The following is a 13,888-nucleotide window of genomic DNA, read 5'->3' on the forward strand; positions in this document are numbered from 1 at the left end:
CTTTATCCAGTGCTATTATGATGTGTGCCACATTTTCTTTATCCAGTGCTATTATTAATGGGCATTTGGGTTGATTCCATGTCTTTGCTATTATGAACAGTGCTGCAGTGAACATACACGTGCATGTGTCTTTAAAATAGAAATGCTTATATTCCTTTGGGTATATATTCAGTAATGGGATTGCTGGGTCAAATGGTATGTCTGTTTCTAGATCTTTGAGGAATCACCACACTGTCTTCCACAATGGTTGAACTAATTTACATTCCCACCAACAGTATAAAAGCATAAGGAGATTTGACTTGCTAGAATCTTGATACCACATATTTAGAATAAAAACATTGGCAATAACACTACCTGTATCTTCCTGCCTGCTTCTCAGAGACTTACTTTCAACTCTTTTCCATTCTGGCCTGTGATGGAGCTACTCTTATTTAAGCACAATTAAATCTAAATAAATCAAACAAAAGAGAATGAGAATGATAGGATGTTTTAGAAACAAGCAAGCAAAAAAAAAAAACCTATAGTAGAAGTTCTGTGGAATGACTCTCTGGATTAACCAAGGTTCACATTCACATGTAAGATTTTCCAAATGATGCCCATGGCCTGCTGAAAACTCACTACTGTCTAATGTGCTGCCATACTTCTCCCTCCCACTGAGCGGTATGTTTACCAAGATTCTGCTGTGTTTACCCTCAAACTGTTTTAGGCTAGTTGTACCTGTTATTACAGTGATCTAATTTAATCATATTTTGCCAACACTTGTTAAAATATAAGTATGAAAGAAAATTATTCTTTCCAATAAAAATTATGAGCCCTCAGGAAAGGAATATGCAAGTGAATCTCAAAAATAATTACTGTTAGATTCGTGTGAGTGAGGTAGCTAGAAAAGATTGGGGTAAAATCACCAAAATTTGGGGAGAATTTTGTACTCAAATTGCTGAAGAATATCTTTGAATTCTTGCTCAATTTAGAAAAAACTAAAATGAAATAGTAGAGCTAAATTATAAATATGTTTTGAGAAAGAAAAATAATACAAAACTCCAATCAATCAAACCATAATTAAAGGAAATACCAGTAAAGGAATAAGAAAAGATATGTCATTAGAGGTAGACAGTGTAATGTGATAGTACCTTAAAAACATTTTGCTGAATGAAAAAGACTAAGAAATTAAATAAGAATTTTAACATGGTCAGAGCAAGATGGCCGAATAGGAACAGCTCCAGCCTCCAGCTCCCAGCGCGAGTGACAAAGAAGATGGGTGATTTCTGCATTTTCAACTGAGGAACACAGCTCATTGCCAGCAATGGATCAAAGCTGGACAGAGAATGACTTTGACAAGTTGAGAGAAGAAGGCTTCAGTCAAGCAAATTTCTCAGAGCTAAAGGAGGAACTACGTACCCAGTGCAAAGAAACTAAAAATCTTGAAAAAAGAATGGAAGAATGGATAACTAGAATAATCCATGCAGAGAAGGCCATAAACGAACTGATAGAGATAAAAACCATGACACAAGAAATACGTGACAAATGCACAAGCTTCAGTAACCGACTCGATCAACTGGAAGAAAGAGTATCAATGATTGAAGATCAAATGAATGAAATGAAGCGAGAAGAGAAGTCTAGAGAAAAAAGAGGAAAAAGAAACAAACAAAGCCTCCAAGAAATATGGGATTATGTGAAAAGACCAAATCTACGTCTGATTGGTGTGCCTCAAAGTGAGGGGGAAAATGGAACCAAGTGGGAAAACACTCTTCAGGATATCATCCAGGAGAACTTCTCCAACCTAGTAAGGCGGACCAACATTCAAATTCAGGAAATACAGAGAACACCACAAAGATACTCCTCGAGAAGAGCAACTCCAAGACACATAATTGTCAGATTCACCAAAGTTGAAATAAAGGAAAAAATGTTAAGGGCAGCCAGAGAGAAAGGTCGGGTTACCCACAAAGGGAAGCCCATCAGACTAACAGCAGATCTCTTGGCAGAAACTCTACAAGTCAGAAGAGAGTAGGGGCCAATATTCAACATTCTTAAAGAAAAGAATTTTAAACCCAGAATTTCATATCCAGCCAAACTAAGTTTCATAAGTGAAGGAGAAATAAAATCCTTTACAGACAAGCAAAGGCTTAGAGATTTTGTCACCACCAGGCCTGCCCTACAAGAGAACTGAAGGAAGCACTAGACATGGAAAGGAACAACCGGTACCAGCCATTGCAAAAACATGCCAAAATGTAAAGATGCTAGGAAGGAACTGCGTCAACTAATGAGCAAAATAACCAGCTAATATCACAATGACAGGATCAAGTTCACACATCACAATATTAACCTTAAATGTAAATGGACTAAATGGTCCAATTAAAAGACACAGACTGGCAAATTGGATAAAGAGTCAAGACCCATCAGTTTGCTGTATTCAGGAGACCCATCTCATATGCAGAGACACACATAGGCTCAAAATAAAGGGATGGAGGAAGATCTACCAAGCAAATGGAGAACAAAAAAAAAAAGCAGGGGCCGGGCGCGGTGGCTCAAGCCTGTAATCCCAGCACTTTGGGAGGCTGAGACGGGCGGATCACGAGGTCAGGAGATCGAGACCATCCTGGCTAACACGGTGAAACCCCGTCTCTACTAAAAAATACAAAAAACTAGCCGGGCGAGGTGGCGGGTGCCTGTAGTCCCAGCTACTCGGGAGGCTGAGGCAGGAGAATGGCGTAAACCCGGGAGGCGGAGCTTGCAGTGAGCTGAGATCCGGCCACTGAACTCCAGCCTGGACCACAAAGCGAGACTCCGTCTCAAAAAAAAAAAAAAAAAAAAAAAGCAGGGGCTGCAATCCTAGTCTCTGATAAAACAGACTTTAAACCATCAAAGATCAAAAGAGACAAAGAAGGCCATTACATAATGGTAAAGGGATCAATTCATCAGGAAGAGCTAACCTAAATATACATGCACCCAATACAGGAGCACCCAGATTCATAAAGCAAGTCCTTAGAGACTTACAAAGAGACTTAGACTCCCATACAATAATAATGGGAGACTTTAACACCCCACTGTCAACATTAGACAGATCAACGAGACAGAAAGTTAACAAGGATATCCAGGAATTGAACTTAACTCTGCACCAAGCGGACCTAATAGATATCTACAGAACTCTCCACCCCAAATCAACAGAATATACATTCTTCTCAGCACCACATCGCACTTATTCCAAAATTGACCACATAGTTGGAAGTAAAGCACTCCTCAGTAAATGCAAAAGAACAGAAATTATAACAAACTGTCTCTCAGACCACAGTGCAATCAAACTAGAACTCACGACTAAGAAACTCAATCAAAACCACTCAACTACATGGAAACTAACAACCTGCTCCTGAATGACTACTGGGTAAATGAAGGCAGAAATAAAGATGTTCTTTGAAACCAATGAGAACAAAGATACAACATACCAGAATCTCTGGGACACATTTAAAGCAGTGTGTAGAGGGAAATTTATAGCACTAAATGCCCACAAGAGAAAGCTGGAAAGATCTAAAATTGACACCCTAACATCACAATTAAAAGAACTAGAGAAGCAAGAGCAAACACATTCAAAAGCTAGCAGAAGGCAAGAAATGACTAAGATTGGAGCAGAACTGAAGGAGACAGAGACACAAAAAACCCTCCAAAAAATCAATGAATCCAGGAGTTGGTTTTTTGAAAAGATCAACAAAATTGATAGACCGCTAGCAAGACTAATAAAGAAGAAAAGAAAGAAAATCAAATAGACGCAATAAAAAATGATAAAAGGGATATCACCACTGACCCCACAGAAATACAAACTACCATCAGAGAATACTATAAACACCTCTACGCAAATAAACTAGAAAACCCAGAAGAAATGAATAATTTCCTGGACACTTACACTTTCCCAGGACTAAACCAGGAAGAAGTTGAATCCCTGCATAGACCAATAACAGGCTCTGAAATTGAGGCAATAATTAATACCCTACCAACCAAAAAAAGTCCAGGACCAGATGGATTCACAGCTGGATTCTACCAGAGGTACAAGGAGGAGCTGGTACCATTCCTTCTGAAACTATTCCAATCAATAGAAAAAGAGGGAATCCTTCCTAACTCATTTTATGAGGCCAACATAATCCTGATACCAAAGCTTGGCAGAGACACAACAAAAAAAGAGAATTTTAGACCAATATCCCTGATGAACATCGATGCAAAAATCCTCAATAAAATACTGGCAAACCGAATCCAGCAGCACATCAAAAAGCTTATCCACCATGATCAAGTGGGCTTCATCCCTGGGATGCAAGGCTGGTTCAACATACACAAATCAGCAATCATAATCCAGCATATAAACAGAACCAAAGACAAAAACCACATGATTATCCCAATTGATGCAGAAAAGGCCTTTGACAAAATTCAACAGCCCTTCATGCTAGAAACTCTCAATAAATTCGGTATTGATGGAACGTATCTCAAAATAATAAGAGCTATTTATGAAAAATGCACAGCCAATATCATACTGAATGGGCAAAAATTGGAAGCATTCCCTTTGAAAACTGGCACAAGACAGAGATGCCCTCTCTCACCACTCCTATTCAACATAGTGTTGGAAGTTCTGGCTAGGGCAATCAGGCAAGAGAAAGAAATAAAGGGTATTCAGTTAGGAAAAGAAGAAGTCATATTGTCCCTGTTTGCAGATGACATGATTGTATATTTAGAAAACCCCATCATCTCAGGCCAAAATCTCCTTAAGCTGATAAGCAACTTCAGCAAAGTCTCAGGATACAAAATTAATGTGTAAAAATCACAAGCATTCTTATACACCAGTAACAGACAAACAGAGAGCCAAATCAGGAATGAACTTCCATTCACAATTGCTTCAAAGAGAATCAAATACCTAGGAATCCAACTTACAAGGGATGTAAAGGGCCTCTTCAAGGAGAACTGCAAACCACTGCTCAGTGAAATAAAAGAGGACACAAACAAATGGAAGAACATACCATGCTCATGGATAGGAAGAATCAATATTGTGAAAATGGCCATACTGCCCAAGGTAATTTATAGATTCAATGCCATCCCCATCAAGCTACCAATGACTTTCTTCACAGAATTGGAAAAAACTGCTTTTAAGATCATATGGAACCAAAAAAGAGCCCGCATTGCCAAGGCAATCCTAAGTCAAAAGAACAAAGCTGGAGGCATCACGCTACCTGACTTCAAACTATACTACAAGGCTACAGTAACCAAAACTGCATGGTACTGGTACCAAAACAGAGATATAGACCAATGGAACAGAACAGAGCCCTCAGAAATAATACCACACATCTACAGCCATCTGATCTTTGACAAACCTGAGAAAAACAAGAAATGGGAAAGGATTCCCTATTTAATAAATGGTGCTGGGAAAATTGGCTAGCCATAAGTAGAAAGCTGAAACTGGATCCTTTCCTTACTCTTTATACGAAAATTAATTCAAGATAGATTAGAGACTTAAATGTTAGACCTAAAACCATAAAAACCCTGGAAAAAACCTAGGTAATACCATTCAGGACATAGGCATGGGCAAGGACTTCATGTCCAAAACACCAAAAGCAACGGCAACAAAAGCCAAAATTGACAAATGGGATCTAATTAAACTAAAGAGCTTCTGCACAGCAAAAGAAACTACCCTCAGAGTGAACAGGCAACCTACACAATGGGAGAAAATTTTTGCAATCTACTCATCTGACAAAGGGCTAATATCCAGAACCTACAAAGAACTCAAACAAATTTACCAGAAAAGAACAAACAACCCCATCAAAAAGTGGGCAAAGGATATGAACAGACATTTCTCAAAAGAAGACATTCATACAGCCAACAGACACATGAAAAAGTGCTCGTCATCACTGGCCATCAGAGAAATGCAAATCAAAACCACAATGAGATACCATCTCACACCAGTTAGAATGGCAATCATTGAAAAGTCAGGAAACAACAGATGCTGGAGAGGATGTGGAGAAATAGGAACACTTTTACACTGTTGGTGGGAATGTAAACTAGTTCAACCATTGTGGAAAATAGTATGGCGATTCCTCAAGGATCTACAACTAGAAATACCATATAATCCAGCCATCCCATTACTGGGTATATACCCAAAGAATTATAAATCATGTTGCTATAAAGACACATGCACACGTGTGTTTATTGCAGCACTATTCACAATAGCAAAGACTTGGAATCAACCCAAATGTCCATCAGTGACAGACTGGATTAAGAAAATGTGGCACATATATACCATGGAATACTATACAGCCATAAAAAAGGATGAGTTTGTGTCCTTTGTAGGGACATGGATGCAGCTGGAAACTATCATTCTCAGCAAACTATCACAAGAACAGAAAACCAAACACTGCATGTTCTCACTCATAGGTGGGAACTGAACAATGAGATCACTTGGACACGGGAAAGGGAACATCACACACTGGGGCCTATTATGGGGAGGGGGGAGTGGGGAGGGATGGTATTTGGAGTTATACCTGATGTAAATGACGAGTTGATGGGTGCTGATGAGCTGATGGGTGCAGCACACCAACATGGCACATGTATATATATGTAACAAACCTGCACGTCGTGCACATGTACCTTAGAACTTAAAGTATAATAATAATAATAAAAGAATTTTAACACAATACCATGTGTATGTTTACATTTACATACACGAAACAAAAAATACACATTTTTAAGAACTCAAACAAAACCATGCACATTAAACATTGTCTTTGGAGAAGAAAAGGGTTGGGAGTGGAAAAAAGATAAAAGATGGTAAATAGACATATAAACAAATAAACAAGAGGTGGCCCTGCCCTAGGCCAATACTGTTCATATGTCATAGTTGGAGAAGTGTGACTAACTCATCCTTCTTTAACAGGTTCTTCTCCCACCCCTTCCAAAGAGGGTATAAAAGCCTAAGAGCCTAGAGAAGTAATGACAGTATTCAAGGGAGGGAACAAAACTTAACAATTGGGTAAGCAGGTGCATCAGTGGTAATTACCTTAATCGATCAGAAAAAATGCAAATATTAGTGCTTGTAATGGGGGAAAACTAAGAAGTAAGCTGATTCTTAACCACCAAACTCCCACAGACAAGGACACTAGATACATCTGGAGGCATGTGTGCAGGTATGACTGGAAATGGGATTGACTGAAATTCTGCTCAAGAAATAGTTAAAACTTTTGGATGCCCTCCCCTAGCCCATGCAGTCAGGCAGCCTACCTGGCTCATTGTTAAAAGAGCTGGAGTGGGCCGGGTGTGGTGGCTCGTGCCTATAAACCCAGCACTTTGGGAGGCCAAGGCAAGTAGATCACGAGGTCAAGAGATCAAGACCATCTTGGCCAACATGGTGAAAGCCTGTCTCTACTAAAAATACAAAAATTAGCTAGGTGTGGTGGCGTGTGCCTGTAGTCCCAGGTACTTGGGAGGCTGAGGCAGGAGAATCACTTGAACTTGGTAGGCGGAGGTTGCAGTGAGCAAGATCGCGCCACTGCACTCCCCTGGCAACAGAGAAAGACTCCGTCTCAAAAAAACAAAAAAGAGCTGGAGTCGGGGACCAGATGATGGTTGATTGGAGTGGGAAAAGGAAATCCTCAAAAACAGTGAACAGCAAAACTAGTACATACTGAATGGTGCAACTCTTCAGCTCCTCCTTCCCACTTGGATCCCAGAACGGTATCAACTAGGTCTATACCTACCACTCTCCTCCCCATGGGGGACACTTGAGAATCTGCCAAGCCAAGAGAAAAGACTTCTGGATAGTGACACCTGGGAATCTCTCAGAGAAATGACTGATGCCCTGCTCTATCACCTACATTGAGCAAGCCCTTCCAGAAACACAGAGCTTTCAGCTACCTTCCTAGCTCATTAGTGTATGTGAATGGGCGGTTAAGGATCACAGAAACAAGAAGTCACTTTTGAATAGTAATTTTGCATTATAAGAATTGGTTCTAGATTATTTGCTATTTTGAATAATTCACACCTTTGTCCTTTTTCAGTTGTCTAAGATTTTGTCTATCATCCTTAGGTGAACAAGTACCTAAGGAAATCTTTACCACATTCCCTAATATTACAATGTCCTACATCCAGCTGGTTACAAAGATCTCATGAGTGTTCTCTCCAAGAGTGCTCCCAGAACTTAAATGTGGAGACAAAATGGATTTTTCTGATTGCAGTTCTGCAGCAGTTGGCCTGCATTAATCACATTGCCATCAGCTGGGTACCTTGTGTAGTAATGTGGGGCTTTAGTTGGACTGAAAGGAAAAGAAGAAACAGTTCCATTTGGTTCAGGCATGTCCTGACTGGGATATAAGTCAGAGTGTCTGTTGTCTGCTGTTCTGTGTGTATGCATGTGTGTGCATGACTCTCTCTCTCTCTCTGTGTGTGTGTGTGTGTGTATGTGTGTCTGTACCTATGTATGTGTGTCTGTACCTATGTATGTGTGCACACATACCCATGCTCCACCACAAACCAGGAATGCTTGTCATGCTTTTTCAAAGACATGCATCAGGCTGCTAAGACACTTCACCTTTTCTCCCTGAGAAATCAGGAATTTGGCAGTTGAAACCCTGGAGGAGATGCCCTGTTTGCTGAAATCAGAGCCATCTATGTGACTGTCCAGCAGAAGACCAGTAGTTTTGTCATCAGTGAACATTTTGGTGGATAAATTAAAGCCTGGGTACAATATCTAGAGAGCATCTCTAGCTCTACTGTAGAACAAGAGAGATTTGAGTGTGTGTTGGCGGAAAAATGCTTGAAAAAGAACTTTCTTACCGTTGCTTTGGCTTCTCCCATTAATCTTCCTTTGTGCCCAAGATGCCCTTGTGCAACGTTATCGCTGAGAGTGAAAGCTGGAAGTCCATCTGCAGGATGATTGAATTGTCACATTTTCCTCTTCTTGCCTCCTATGGAAAGTACAAAGACAAATGTTCCTTCTACAGACTACGACAAAAGCACTCCTGAGATTCATTAACCACGTCTTTTATTTTCCAAGTTCTGATGCTTTGATATCTGGAAGCCTTGCTAACCCCAGAAGGACTCCCCTCCCAGGGCTAGCCAATTCCTAGAGAGAGTAAATACTGGAGATAGTCATTAAGTTGGCCTGAGCATGGCTTTCAAATGCAAACCAACCAATCCAGAGCTCATACTTCCAGCTACCTCTCTTATTGGAGTCTCATACTCCAGGCCGCTCTCCACATGCCCTTATTATCCCAGGGCCAGGTATTAGACAACTAGGCACAGCCTCTATGGCCCAGAGCCAGCTAAAATCATTCATGTTAGCCAATCCTGAGCCTGCTTACTCCTTCCTCATTTCTCCCCACGAAAACCACATTAAAGGCTCTTGCCTTGGGTTCCCCTCTCCCTCTGCCTCCTAACTGACTCTGGTGCTTGTCCATACATAGTCCCATAGCATAGCATGCCTCCCTGTCTTGGGAATTACAACTTACAAACAACCTTTTCAAATGGCAATCATCTCTTGATATGTTGGCCTTACCATGCCTACATAATAATAAAACCAATGAAAACAGGGAAAGCCTGTTACAGTGACTGGAAAAATCACAAGAAGTGAGGGTTTTATGGGTGGAGAGAATCTATACAAGCAGAGAGAGAACGAAAGAGAGCTCCAGAGAGGAAGAATGTTGTGGACCAGGTTACTGGCAGAAGTGACTGGTAGGTTTGTTATGAAACACAGGTAGAGCAATTTTGTTGGCATATAGGCACCACAGAAACAAGATCGAAAAATAAGGATGGACAGGTTCAGACTGCACTTGGGTACAAATTTGGGACTAATAAATTTGGACATTGAATGATTCATTTGAGCAAGAGAAATTATTAAGGCAATGTTTCCAAATGAATCTTAAGTCGTAGTTAGGATATTTTGGAGGAAGAAGGAATTGGAATGAGTTGCATTGTGAAGTAGGGCATTGCTGTGATTGAACACACTCAAGCATAGGCTGCATTACCACTTAGTTGGAGATGGTGTATTGCAGGTAAGCAAATCACTTGGGAGATCTTGTTAAAATACAGTGTCTGATTCAGCATGTTTGAGATGAGGCCTGAGCTCATTTCAAACAAGCTGATGCTGCTGATGCTGCTGGTCCTCAACTACACTGTAAGTTGCAAGAAAATAGATGACCTCTATATTCACTTACAATCTGCAGTTCCTTGATTTTACTACCTACCATGCTGAGAAAACAGCTGAAAAATTTCACCTCATATCAGTTTGAGCCATTCTGCTTGTCCCCATTGGTGAAATTGTAAATTTTAGAATGCCAAGTCAAACCGTGCAAAAGGGATTACACACAGCTCCTTGCCTTGCAATTACCTCATCACACACTGAGTTAACGTGGGCAAAGAGAAAAGATGCGTAAGATTCTGAAAAGATTGGAACTCAACTTAAGTTAGGGATAAAAAAGAAAACTTTGGGGCTGGGTACAGTGACTCACACTTGTAATTCCAACAGTTTGGGAGACTGAAGCAGGCAGATTGCTTGAGTCGAGTTCAAGACCAGCCTAGCCAACATAACAAGACCTCATCTCTGCAACAAAAGAAAAAAAAAATTTTGGAATCTCCAGAAAGATATAAAGGAAAGGACTGTGGAACGAATTATGAGTTAGTTGCATTTTGTATAAGAATATAGTTTGGGGCCGGGCGCGGTGGCTTAAGCCTGTAATCCCAGCACTTTGGGAGGCTGAGACGGGTGGATCACGAGGTCAGGAGATCAAGACCATCCTGGCTAACACGGTGAAACCCTGTCTCTACTAAAAAATACAAAAAACTAGCCGGGCAAGGTGGCGGGCACCTGTAGTCCCAGCTACTCGGGAGGCTGAGGCAGGAGAATGGTGTGAACCTGGGAGGCGGAGCTTGCAGTGAGCTGAGATCCAGCCACTGCACTCCAGCCTGGGCGACAGAGCAAGACTCTGTCTCAAAAAAAAAAAAAAAAAAAAAAAGAGAGAGAGAATATAGTTTGGTTTCTCAGTAAATATAAAAACTTAATCTCACCATATATTTTCTAGTTCCCATGAAGCTGCATGTGAACAAATTTTTTTCTCAAATCAGTTTTTTTCTTTTTCTTTTCTTTTCTTTTTTTTTTTTTGAGATGGAGTCTTGCCCTGTCACCCAGGCTGGAGTGCAGTGGTGCAATCTCAGCTCACTGCAACCTCTTCCTCCTGGGTTCAAGTGATTATCCTGCCTCAGCCTCCCGAATAGCTGGGATTACAGGTGTGCTCCATGACACTCAGATAATTTTTGTATTTTTAGTTGAGACAGAGTTTCACCATGTTGGCCAGGCTGGTCCTGAACTCCTGACCTCAGGTGATCCGCCCACCTCAGCCTCCCAAAGTGCTGGGATTACAGGTGTGAGCCACCGAGCCCGGCCTCAAATCAGTTTTTCTCTAATGGCTTATTTTAGACCCTGAAGATACGGCCATACAGAAAACACTTCATCAGAAGGAACTTAAAAATATTCAAGAATCTCAAACTTTCCTTCTGAGGAGTTTTCTGCCTAGGTAGCTTTTTGTGCACTTTTAATTCTTTGACATGATCATTTTTTAAAAGTTAGTTAAAAAGTATTGTTTTAATTTGCATTTGAACCAACTCATCAAAAGCACTTACATGTTGTTATATCTGTCAGAAAGGTATGAAGTTGATCTTATAGAGAAACTGAGATGAAAGCTGATGGGGAACAGGGTTACTTTAAATATGAAATATTAGGAAAGGGTAATAATAAGCTAAAACATGGTGAAGCTGACTTATTTCAAAATAAAAATGACATTGAATTTTAAGAATAGGAGTAGGTCCTGAGATTTTTGTTTAGAAAAATTACTTTTTTAAGAGAATAATGGAATCTAATAAATTGAAATGGACAATATTCTTTGAAATCATGTATTCTATTACCTTCATTTTACAAATGAGTAAACCAAGGCTCAGAATGTCTAGGTCTGTCCTTCCTTTCCTTCCTTCTTGCCTGCCTTCCTTCCTTCCTTCCTTCCTTCCTTCCTTCCTTCCTTCCTTCCTTCCTTCCTTCCCTCCTTCCTTCCCTTCCTTCTTCCCTCCCTCCCTCCTTCCCTTCCTCCCTCTCTTCCTCTCTCTCTCTCTCCCCACCCCCCCTTTTTTTTTTTGAGACAGAGTCTTGCTCTGTTGCCCAGGCTGGAGTGCAGTGCCACCATCACGGCTCACTGCAGCCTTGACCTCCTGGGCTCAAGTGATCCTCCTACTTTAGCTTCCCGAGTAGCTGGGAGTACAGGTGCATACCACCACACCCGGCTAATTTTTGTAGAGATAAACAAGGTTTTGTCATGTTGCCCAGGCTCATCTTGAATTCCAAGTCTTAAAAGATAAGCTCATTTCAGCCTCCCCAAAGTGCTGGAATTATAGGTGTGAGCCACCGCACCCAGCCTTAGGTGATTTTTTAATGACAACTTAGTATATTAATGGCAGGGTTAGGGATGCAGTGCTCTCTATGTAGTCCTAAGCTCTTTCAATAACACCGACAACACCATACTAACACATTTTGGGTAATAATAATGTTACCATTTCTGAGATTAAATATTATTCCTCAATATGTCCTATCATTTTACAGGAAACACATGAGAGATAGCTTCGTGTGTTCAGAGAAGATTAGGGAGGAAGAAGTACTTTAGTTTTTCCACAAAGATTGGATAGCAAATGAGTAGGCAGAAGGATGTCGTAGAGCATATTAGGACTCAGAGGTGACACCGTTAGCTAAAACATAAAGGCAGAAGTAGCAGGAAATAATCCTGGGACCTGGGGATATTGACAAGGTGGGAGTATTAGACAAAAAATTGAGGAGAGGATGGGCCAGCTATTAAAGATGTAGGAGAGCAAGTCAGATATTTCAACTTGGTGCTACCAAAATAGAGGGCCAGAAACAGATGTGCTGGGAAACAGCTTAAACCAGCTTGTGAGAGCCAATTGCAGTATCTTCTTCTTGTCCCAACTTGGAGTTCAGTAATATTACATCAGTAATTGAAACTGGCTATGGTAGCAGCATTTACTCCATGGAAATCAGCAAATACCACAAACCGAAGATTTTTTTCTTTCTGGACAGCCAATTTACCAGCATATCGAAATAAAATGATCTATGTTCCTCCAGTAGCTAGACTAGATATACAGGAAGATGGAGAAATTGAGAGAAAGGTTGGGGAGATGGGAACGTCTACCACCCCATCCAATGAGAAGTTTTAGAGGAATGTTCTCACATCCAATTTTCACAGCAAATACTTAGTATATGTCCTGGTTCCTTAATTTGTAAAACCCAAAGTTTCTGACTTCCAAGTCCTTCAGTCTGAAACCACACATAACATTTTTGAATTTTTCAGATCCAAACTCAATCTACAACGCTTTAGGTAAGAAGAGAATGAGCATCTCCATTAGAAAAAGAGTAAGCCAAGAGGAAGAGAGTCGAAACACTGAACATAATTTTGTTACATTAAAGTCTAATTCATATCTGCAGCCTAAAGCAAGGTAAGATTTGCATCTGAAAATCACCGTTATTTACTTCAGTCATGTAGGAGGCTATCATCATACTTCCTACCATGATTTTCTTTTTCTTTTCTTTTCTTTTCTTTTTTTTTTTTTTTTTGAGACAGAGTCTCACTCTGTTGCCCAGACTGGAGCAGTGGCACGATCTCGGCTCACTGCAAGCTCCACCTCCCAGGTTCACGCCATTCTCCTGCCTCAGCCTCCCGAGTAGCTGGGACTACAGGTGCCTGCCACCACGCCCGGCTAATTTTTTGTATTTTTAGTAGAGACAGGGTTTCACCGTGTTAGCCAGGATGGTCTCGATCTCCTGACCTCATGATCTGCCCGCCTTGGCCTCCCAAAGTGCTGGGATTACAGGTGT

At 40.7% G+C, this 13,888-nt stretch overlaps 1 long non-coding RNA gene across 1 annotated transcript in view; it reads right to left on the reverse strand.

Annotated features, from left to right (window-relative positions):
* The window catches only part of LOC144339542 (uncharacterized), a 32,532-nt gene that overhangs the window by 12,130 nt on the left and 6,514 nt on the right, over positions 1–13,888 (reverse strand). Inside the window, exon 2 of the long non-coding RNA XR_013414581.1 lies at positions 8,797–8,927. This is a non-coding gene — a long non-coding RNA (uncharacterized LOC144339542). The remainder of the gene's footprint in view (positions 1–8,796; positions 8,928–13,888) is intronic.

This window comes from Macaca mulatta, chromosome 2 (genome assembly GCF_049350105.2).
Source record: "Macaca mulatta isolate MMU2019108-1 chromosome 2, T2T-MMU8v2.0, whole genome shotgun sequence".
In the NCBI taxonomy this organism is placed as follows: Eukaryota; Metazoa; Chordata; class Mammalia; order Primates; family Cercopithecidae; genus Macaca; species Macaca mulatta.